Source organism: Desmodus rotundus, chromosome 4 (assembly GCF_022682495.2).
Source record: "Desmodus rotundus isolate HL8 chromosome 4, HLdesRot8A.1, whole genome shotgun sequence".
Taxonomy (NCBI): Eukaryota; Metazoa; Chordata; class Mammalia; order Chiroptera; family Phyllostomidae; genus Desmodus; species Desmodus rotundus.
The window spans coordinates 65104651-65115140 of NC_071390.1; the positions used below are offsets into that span (position 1 = coordinate 65104651).

Consider the following 10490-nt stretch of genomic DNA (forward strand, 5'->3'; position numbering starts at 1 on the left):
CCAGGACAAGGATTCCTCTCTCATTCCATGCCCACAAAGCCTCTCTGAGGTGGCATCTCCCTTAGGACATTTTTGGCTACAAGTAATTGAATTACGAACTAAAAGTTATCTAAAAAATTTGAATGCCTAATTTCTCAATTCTTAATTTCATTTAATAATTTAGGAGGCTACTGTTCTAGAGTAGGCTCAGTGGCTCAGTGAAGACATCAGGAATTCAGTCTTTTCATAATTTTGCTCAGCCATCTTCAAGGTGTTCTCATGGTCACAAGATGGCTGCTGTATCTCCAGATGTAATATTTTCGTAGTAAGGAAGAAACCTATAATCTGCCTGAAGAAGTTATTGGTACACACAGTTAATTAATTGAAAAACACCAGGTCTTCATATTTTGTCAATGAATGAAAACAATGATAATATTGGCTGCCACATTCTGACACTAAACAAATGGCAGAAGCAATGATGATGTTTCTTATGCATTATCTTCTTACAATTAGCCCAACTTCACAATGACAACCGAAATTCAGAGAGGTCAAGTAACTTGCCCAGTTTTATGACCTGGAAGTGAAGAAACTGAAATTCAAATTTCAGTGTGTGTGAAGTTAGGGCTGGCTTTTTGTCTTTTTAAAAATGAAAGTGAGATGGAATAGTACGAAGCTAGGAACATTCCTTGGTAAGTGGAATAGGGAAACTGAGACAGATAGCTCAACAAACTGGCCCAGCAATTTACAGCCAGATAAAAAAGGTCACCTCCTTAGAGATAACATCTAGGCCCAGCAAAGCGGGCAAAACTAGGTGGGCGATACCAGAACCAATTACAATGACTAAAGACCCCCTGCCCTGTCACTGACCAATCAGTGGAGACCATGACCCTGAATGGGGACACCTGGAGAGCTGATGAATATTCTGCTGAAACCCTCTCCTGAGACCTCCCCTAAGATTCCTGCCTGCAAGAGAGAGATAATAGCCTCTAGACAAAGGACCCAGAACAAGCTCTCCCTCTGAGAAGCAGAGCATGCCATTCTTTTTCTTTTCTTTCCCCACAGGAGTCTCCTAAACTCTAAAACCATGGGCAGCTTGCAGCTTGTTCCAGGCTAATCCCCTGAACCCAGCCCCAAGGCTCCCCTTTTCTCTGATTTTCCAGTGCTCTAAAGCAGCCCAGCCTAGGCTCTCCTGTTGCTGCTTCTATGCTAAGCTCTTCCTTGTTTCACTGTCCCCAGCTTTAATAAACATACCCTCATAGTCTAGTCACCTGGCCTTGTGTTGTGAATCTTTTCTCACAATGTTGAGAACCCATGCTTGCAGCTGGCCCTAGGCATACCGACCTGGTCAGGGCCAGGTCCTCTGTTCCATAACAGAAGGAATACATATTTAAGATAAGAATTTCAAATAGTACAGACCTTGGCTTTTGTTTTTAAACATTGTACATGTTCGTGATAAGAACTTCAAATAGTGTAAAGTGTACAGTGAAGGTCTGTCTCCCCACTTTGCAGTTCTCATAGTTACCACTGTAATTTCCAATGGTCCTCTAGGAAATTTCCTCTGTAATCACAGCTCAGACTTCTAACTATTTTATACAAATGAGATCAACCTAGATACTATTCTGCATTTGTTTTTAAAAATTAACATATCTTGTAGATATTCTCACGGGCATATTGAATACAGTGAGGTTCTACTGGACTTCATGTTGTTTCCTATATTTTTGCTATTATAAAGACCATGTAAAAATAAATACCTTGTATGTATAGTTTTGTGTATATATGTGAGAATATCTGTAGGATAATGTTTCAGGAGTGGTGATATAAAATGTCTGTGCATATTGACAAATTGCTGTCCAAAAAGATTACACCAATATTACATGAAAATGCTTATTTCCTCATATTCATGTCAACATTTGAGTGTTATCAAACTTTAATATTTTGCTAACTTTATAAGTGAAAAAATGGTTATCTTAATAAATCTTAATAACATTTTGATTTTACAATTCCTTTATTATGAGTAAGGTGGTATTTTGCCAGACTGCCTGGGTGAAAATTCCCATTTGGTACACCCAAGCTCTATGATGTTGGGTAAGTTGCTGAATCTCCCGGACTTGAGTTTCTTTATCTATAAAATGGGATTTGTAAATGCCTTATTAGTTGGATTTCAGGGTTTAAGGGCATCATACATGTAAAGTGCTAGCATAGTACCTAGCTCAAAATAAAGGCTTAAGTAAATGTACGTATTAATATTACCTAATATATTTGCTGATCACTTGAATCTATTTATGATCTGCCTGTTCATATCTGTTTTTCATTTTCATTGGATATCTCTTTCTCTTATTGATTTGTTAGAGCTCTTTGTATAGTAATAACATAATTTCCTTTTACATATATGATGTCTGTCTGGAAAAACTCTAGCCATTTAATATAACAAGAACTGTCTGTGTGACATCGATGTAACAGCAGCCAAGGAGAGTGGACTGGAAGGCACATGTGTGAACAATGATGACTTCACTGTACTAATCAGTGTGGGTGGTAGAGACCATTGAGTGAGCATGTGTACTGTGTGGCTGTCGCATTCAAAATGTCTGAGCAACAAATCTGCATCAAAGTTTGCATTAAGCTTGAACATTCCTCTGCAGAAACTATTTGGATGATTCAGAAGGCCGCAGTTATGGGCAACTGGTGATTTGCAGCTTCATCAGGACAATGTGCCTGCTCATACAGAGTTTTTTGGCAACACATCAAGTCACTCAGATGATTCAGCCTTTCTACAGCCCAGAGTTGGCACCCTGTGACTTCTGGTTTTTCCAAAAACTAAAATCACCTTTGAAAGGGAAGAGATTTCAGACCATCAATGAGATTTAGGAAAATACTATGGGGTAGCTGATGGTTGGATATTTTCTGGACAGACCTTGTAAGTTACAAGTATTTTGTGTTTGTTTACATTTTTGGGGGGGGGTAAACTTTTTTATTGGAAAACAAATATACAACTTGGAATGGATTTGAGACAAGTTGTGCCATAGCAGATTTTCTTTAAGTGGCTAAACAAAGTTTAAAAAGCAAGTAACAATAAAAGAAAATGTTTCTGGTACAGGACCAGCAGTACAAAAAAATAGTGTATGAGCACCTGGATAATACACCCATTTTGCAATAGTGCAACTTTAAGTACATATTGTTGACTGTCCATATTCCATGCAGAGTTACAACTCCACATTCAACAACAACTGGCTGACAGGTCCTAAAGAAAACTACTTAAAAAAAGGCATGACCCAGGTGTTCCCCCATTTGACCAACTCCTCCTAAGTTTAGATGTGTAGAAGGGCTTAGATATATCCAGAGTAAGCCACATGCAACATGTTACTTGATCAATTTTCTAAAATAACATTTCAGGACAATGACAATAAGGGAAGAAAACCTGGGGGAATGAAGTCCTAATTACCATACATGCATATTTTTCTGATAGTAGGGGAAACATTTACAGATAAGTTACAAACAAAGAAAAGGCAAATAAAAATTTTTGTACAAGAAATTTAACACATCTGTATAATATCTTCACTTTGCTGTCATCATTTGTACAGACTCTTCAGAGTTTACTTGACCACCATCAATATCTGCTTCCCTGATCATTTCATCAACCTCTTCATCTGTTACGTTCCCTCCAGGGTTTGTCATCACATGGCGAAGCTCTGCTGCACTCATGTAGCCATTGCCATCCTTCTCAAACACACGAATGCTTCTCTAATTTTGTCTTCATTCTCTGTGTCTTTCATTTCTCATGCCATCATTGTCAGAAATTCTGGGAAGTCAATTATGCCATTACCATAAGCATCTATTTCTTTAATCATGTCCTGTAACTCTGCTTCTGTGGGATTCTGCCCAAGAGACCTCATTACAATTCCCAATTCCTTTGTTGTAATAGTCCCATCACCATCCTTGTCAAATAGTGAAAAAGCTTCTTTGAATTCTGCAGTCTGCTCTTTAGTCAGCTGGTCAGCCATGCTGCTAGTGCTACTGGTCTCCGAGACTCGACCACACAACCATTCAGCTCACATGCTGCACTTGGACTAACCTGTTTACATTTTAATAGACTTTAAAATTGTGCTCATCTTACTTACTCCTCCGTCCCCACTGAACCCTGGCAACAGCTGATCTTTTTATTGTTTCTATAGTTTTGACTTTTCCAGAATGTCATATAGTTGGAATTATACAGTATGTAGCCTTTTCAGATTGGTTTCTTTCATTTAGTCATATACATTTAAGTTTCCTCCATGTCTTTTCATGGCTTGATAGCTCATTTCTTTTTAGCACTGAACAATATTTGATTGTCTGGATATACAGTTTATTTTTTTAAATTTTTATTGTTATTCAATTACAGTTGTATGCCTTTTCTCCCCATCCCTCCACCCCACCCCAGCTGAACCCACCTCCCTCCCCCACCTCCACCCTCCCCCTTGATTTTGTCCATGTGTCCTTCATAGTAGTTCCTGTAATCCCCTCTCCTCACTGTCCCCACCCCACTCCCCCCTGGCTATTGTTAGATTGTTCTTAACTTCAATGTCTCTGGTTATATTTTGTTTGCTTTTTTCTTCTGTTGATTATGTTCCAGTTAAAGGTGAGATCCTATGGTATTTGTCCCTCACCACCTGGCTTATTTCACTTAGCATAATGCTCTCCAGTTCCATCCATGCTGTTGGGAAGGGTATAAGCTCCTTCTTTCTCTCTGATGCGTAGAATTCCATTGTGTAAATATACCATAGTTTTTGGATCCACTCGTTTGCTGATGGGCACTTAGGTTGCTTCCAGTACTTGGCTATTGTAAATTGTGCTGCTATGAACACTGGGGTGCACAGGCTCTTTTGGATTGGTGTTTCAGGGTTCTTAGGGTATAACCCCAGCAGCGGAATTGCTGGGTCAAAGGGCAGTTCCATTTTTAGTTTTCTGAGGAAATTCCATACTGTTTTCCACAGTGGCCTCACCAGTCTGCATTGCCACCAACAGTGCACTAGGGTTCCCTTTTCTCCGCATCCTCTCCAACATTTATTTGTTGATTTGTTTATGTTGGCCACTCTGACTGGTGTGAGATGGTACCTCATGATATACAGTTTATTTATTCATTTATGTCCTAAAGGACATCTTGGTTTCTTCTAAGCTTTGGCAATTATGAATGAAACTGCTATAAACATCCATGTGCATGTTTTGGTGTGGACATGTTTTCAACTCCTTTGGCCAAATACTAAGGAGTGAGATTGCTGGATGATATGGTAAGGGTATATTTAATTTTGTAAGAAACTACCAAATTGCCTTCCAAAGTGGCTGTACCATTTTGCATTTCCTTTATTCTTAAAGCTTAATAATACCCCATTTTATGTGTATATACAACGTTTTGTTCATCCATTCATCCTCCGATGGACACTTGGGTTGTTTCCACCTTTTGGCTATTGTGAATAGTACTGCTATGAACATGGATGTAGGTCATGGTCCTCTTTGGTCCTCAGTTAGTGAGGGGCTTCTGCTGGATGACATTGAAGTATGTTTTATCACATTTCTGTTAATTTATTTACATTCTTATGAAAGGAGGTAATTCCATTGGTCCTTTCTCCACTGGGATCTGGATTCTCTTACTCATAATTCCCAGGGAGAAAAAAATAATACTATTTCTGGGTCAAAGTTTGTGATAAAACTTGATGAACACTCCCAAAGTCCAGCTCTAGGTAGATGATCAAGGTGTGAATTTCTAACTTGGTGTTTGAGAGACCCATTTTGGATAGTTCAGAACAATCCAAGGAGAATTGTGAGACTGAAAGGAAAATCTTTTGGGGAGGTATTAAATTTTTAAGAATTTTTCAATTGCAGTTTATATTCAATATTATTTGTATTAGTTTCAGGTGTATAACATAGTGGTTAGACAATCACATACTTTGCAAAGTGTTCCCTGATATTTACAGGACTGACCCAGATCCATACATAGTTGTTACAATATTACTGACTACATTCTCTATTCTGTACTTTATACCCCTGTGACTATTTTATAACTACCAACTTGTACTTCTTAATGAAAGGGAGATATGTTTTATCTGAAATTGTCCATGAATCTATCCATCTATCCATCCATCATCCACATTCTCCACTAAGCACCATCTATCTTTACCTATTTGTCCACCCACCTAATATCTCCATCCGTTATCTATCCAAATGTTCATCAACCCATCTATTCGTGAATCCACCAACCATGTCTCCATTGACTCATCCATCCATCCATCCATCCATCTCTCTATCTCTCCACTACCCATTTGCCTCTCCCTCTAACTTTTTTCCTGTTCTGATACAGGCACTATCCAGTGCTAAGACATATAGACAGATACTCCTTTTATGGAGAAACTCATAGTATATGGAGGGATAAAGATATGCAAATAAGTAATCATAAACCAGCATAAATGGAAAGGGCATGTGTGAATTAATGCTACAATTGCCAGAGAAGGTCTCCAACTGCCTGGGGTTGATGAATAAGCCTGAATGAGGTAGTGAAATGTACCAGGCAGAGAATGGAGGAAGGGCACCCTGTGCAGAATACACCAAATGTGCAAAGATATAAAGTTACCTGTGTGGTTGAAATAGGACAATGTGTGGCCTGTGGCCTGTGGCCTGGCCTTGAATGGGAAGAGCTCTGATAAGGCCATGGCACCTCATTCACTGAGCGGGCATTGTGAGGTGTTTTCTCAGGCCAGAGCTGTGGGACAAGCCCGTGTCCTTTCCTCAGGCTCCATAGGTTCTGGGCAAAGGTGTTGCTGGAGGTGTGTATGGGTTCCATGGCCCTGATGCCTGGGCCCCTCCTCATGCAGGGTGCTTCCTCCTCTAAGTGGCTCTGTTGGGTGGCCTCTTCCAGTCATACCACACAAACCAAGGGAATAGCTGACAGGGCTTTCCTATTTAGCTCTATCCTCTTGCAGCTTTGGGTGGTTAAGATTACTTTGGCAGCAGTAAACAGGGGATCCATGGGTAGCTGGGACATGTAGGGCAACATCCAGCCTGGGGCACCTAGCAACCGGCTCCTCCAGTGCACTGCCAACAATTCCTGGTTTCTCCACCAGGGGCGCCCTGAATGACATGAGGGAAAAGAGAGTTGAATGTCTCAGTGCATCCCTCTGCTGTCTCTTCTGGAGCTTTTTGATACCCCTCCTCTTTTTCCTGGTCACACCAAGCAGGCAATGTTGAGGTCTGGGCACCAGAGGACTGGGCTCTGGTTGGGCATGGGCCCGATGGGCCACAGGTGCAGGGAAATGCCCCTGCCCTTCTTCAAATTCCCTTGCAGCAGCACCTCTGTTCACGCAGGGATCTCAAATCTTTCTGGACCTGTGTCTGTTTAATACACTTCCCACCTCTTCATATTAATGTTTTTAGCATTCATTCCCCCCCTCCCCCCCGCCCCAGCACAGTTGCAATGGGCCAGGCACTGTACTAGGTACATTTGCCCTTCATCAACAAACACAGTGAAGTAGGTATTATCCCCATTTCTAGATTTAAAAATTCAAGTTTAGAGAGGTAAAGGAAATTGCCCCAGTTTGTAGACCAGATAAGCTGTGGAATGCAGAATTTACAGATTAATAAGGACCTTGATTCTTAGGTCCTTGTTGAAATAGCTCCTGTATATATCTTGAACATAAGAGGGACTTGGTTTGCCTTGAACTTCTGAGAGGAGTGTCATAAATATTGTGGGTGAACATCTACCCTTGATGTGGCCAAAAGTGTCTTCTTTTTCATTTGGAAATGAGGGAATTCTTCCTAGCCCCCAGCTGTCTTGTTGTGAGCATATATTATACCTGAGAGAAGAGTCAGCAGATGTTGGTAGAAATTAGTTAAAATAAGAGTGATGACAAGAATGGCAACAAGACCCACAGCCACAAGAATAACTTGAGGTAGTGTTTATTGGATAGCAGAAGTTACCTAGCTTCTCTCAACCTTTTATGTTTGCTACTTGTTTACTCTTCCATAAACCCTAAGAAGTAGGAGCTATTTATACACTCATTTAACAGAGGTGGAAACTGAGGCCCAACTCCACTTTATTAAATTTAGTTGCTTTAACCCAAGGGGTTGGAATGTAGACCATCTGATATCCTCCAATTCAACCCCATCTATAAAGATGGTGGAAGTGAGGCGCAGAGAGGGCAGTGACCTGCTCAGGGACAAACACAATCCTATGATGTTCGAGCACCCAGGCCAGCACCCCTGGGCTCATTGGGCTCATGCCCATTGTTTGACAGATCCAAGAAATGGCATGGCTTTTTCCTAGGCCTCCTGGCTTTCTGCCTGGCTAACCATTTATGACAGTTACAGAGACTCACTTTTCCATGGGTTTCTGCCTCTCCAGCCCAGAAGGCACTTGAGGGTAGGGAGGTCCCAGGTATGTGAGCAAGCAGGTTGCATTGCCTGAGGGAAAGCAGATCAATGTTAAAAGGCTATGAGATCATGCATTATTATATGCATCAATGATAATGATGATTTGCTGCTAATCAGTGTAGCCTAGACCTGATTTTCCTGGTCAGGCATAGGTTCTGGAATTGGAGATGGGAAGGACCTTCACACTATCATCTCATCTTTCTTGGCCCCAGTGCATGGGGTACTATGGCTGTCCTCATTTGATGGTGGGGAGGCTGTGGCTCAAAGGCTCAGGGCATCTAACCTGAAGTCATACTGCAGGTGAGGCTGCAGGTGAGCTGAGGGTCCAGGTACAAGTGACCGAGGGTCATGTTCCTTTGTGCTGGGGTGAGAAGACCTTCACCCTAGACCTCCTCAGGTTGTGTAAGCTCAGTGTAAGGTGTCAATTGGTGGACACTCAAGGGAGGGGCTTGGGATTCAGGGTCTCTTCAGTGAGAGGGAGCCAGGACGCCTGGGAAAGATAGAGGTCCAGCAGGTCGGGTCTGCTTGCCCAGCGTCAGAGAGGGGTTGAGCTCTCTGTGGAGAGCAGGGATGAAAATTCAGTGGCACTTTTCTCTGAGGCAGGGTCTATACTGGGGCCATAGGAATCCTGACCCCCCTGTTAGGGCCCTACTGCAGTCGCTGTGCCTGGGAGTGACAGCGTATCTCAGGTGGTCAATATCTGTACTGGGCTGGCCAGCCTGTCCCGCCCTGCTGTGGATCTTGGGAACCAAGGCTGGGAAGGAAAGCATTTTCTTTTAGCTCCTTATCAAGGCTGGAGCCTCCTCTGACATCTCCACACTGGCCTCTATTGTTGACCCAACTGAAGTCTTCTATCTTGTCCATGCTCCACTTGTGTCCTTGGGGCTGAGCAGCCTGCAATGATCCCTGATTCCTGCACCCCTGGTATGTCCATGCTGGCCTTAGTGGGGCTCTCCCACATTCCATTTTAGTGGGTGTCACAAAGGCTGACAGTTTTGCTTTGCCTTCATTGTCTGAGCACTTATGTAGCATCTACTGTGTGCAAAGCAATGGGCTCTGGAGAAGTAGAGGTTGGGCACTCTGTGGGGTGCCTTCCATCTTAGGACGCTCTGCAAATTCTCAGCCCAGCCCTTGGCAGAAGAGACAGTGCAGCAGGAGGGCTAAAGTAGCCGGGCAGGCGTGCAGAGATGGAGAGCCAGGCCCAGAACCAGGATTCTCCTGGGCCACTGCTCCACTTCCCAGTCTCAGAGACCCCTGACCTACAAACTGGAGCATGTGTGCCATCCGTGGCCTGGATGGCAATGTGAGGGGCTGCTGATGCCCAAAGGTACCCTTTTTGTTCTGGCCACTGCCTTTTTAAAAAAACACTTCTTATTTATATTAAATTTACAGAAGAGTGGTAAAGATAACTCAGAGAGTTCTTATACCCCCTCACCCAGTACAGAACCATCGTCTCTTTATCAAAGACTTAGAGGTTGACATTGGTACATGCTAACTAACTACAGACTTTATTTTGTTCTTCCTGTCCCAGGATCTCATCCAGGATATCACATTGTATTCAGTGGTCACTGCCCTTTAACAGACCAATAAACTCCCTGACCTCTCTGCCCTTACCTGTCTTTTTTTTCCCCCTCCCTTTCTGTCTCATGCCATCAACTGCTACTGAACTCCTGGGTGTCCTGTGCCACTGCTGAGCATTCCGAGTCAAAATGTGGGTTTCAGGTACATTTATACACAGTGCCACCCACAGATGCTGGCCACTAGGGCTCTTGTTATGGGCCCTAGACTGATTTTCTGGATCTTTTCTCCTCATATGGTGAAGAACCCAATATAGGGTACTGTTCTACGAGTGGGAAATGTGGCCCAGCTCCCACTTGGAAAAGCCAGTGGGAGCGAGGTCCGGCATGCAGGACCTATGCCCATGGATAGGTTCTCCCGTGGGGAATCAGGCCTGCATTGTACCTAGGCTGCTATGAGACTTGCTTTTGCTAAAACTCCCTCACCCTGGATTGAGGCAGCAAATGTTTACTGAGTATCTTTAACTTCCTAAAGTCTGTGCTAAACCTCCCAAGTATGGAGTGTAACCAGTTCAACCACTTTCCCCCTTGAGCTATAAC

At 42.7% G+C, this 10490-nt stretch overlaps 1 pseudogene; it reads right to left on the reverse strand.

Moving 5' to 3' along the window:
* Nucleotides 1–3531: 3531 nt before the first annotated feature.
* Nucleotides 3532–4025, reverse strand: LOC112305588 (calmodulin-like; annotated as a pseudogene).
* Between the last annotated feature and the right edge of the window lie 6465 nt (nucleotides 4026–10490).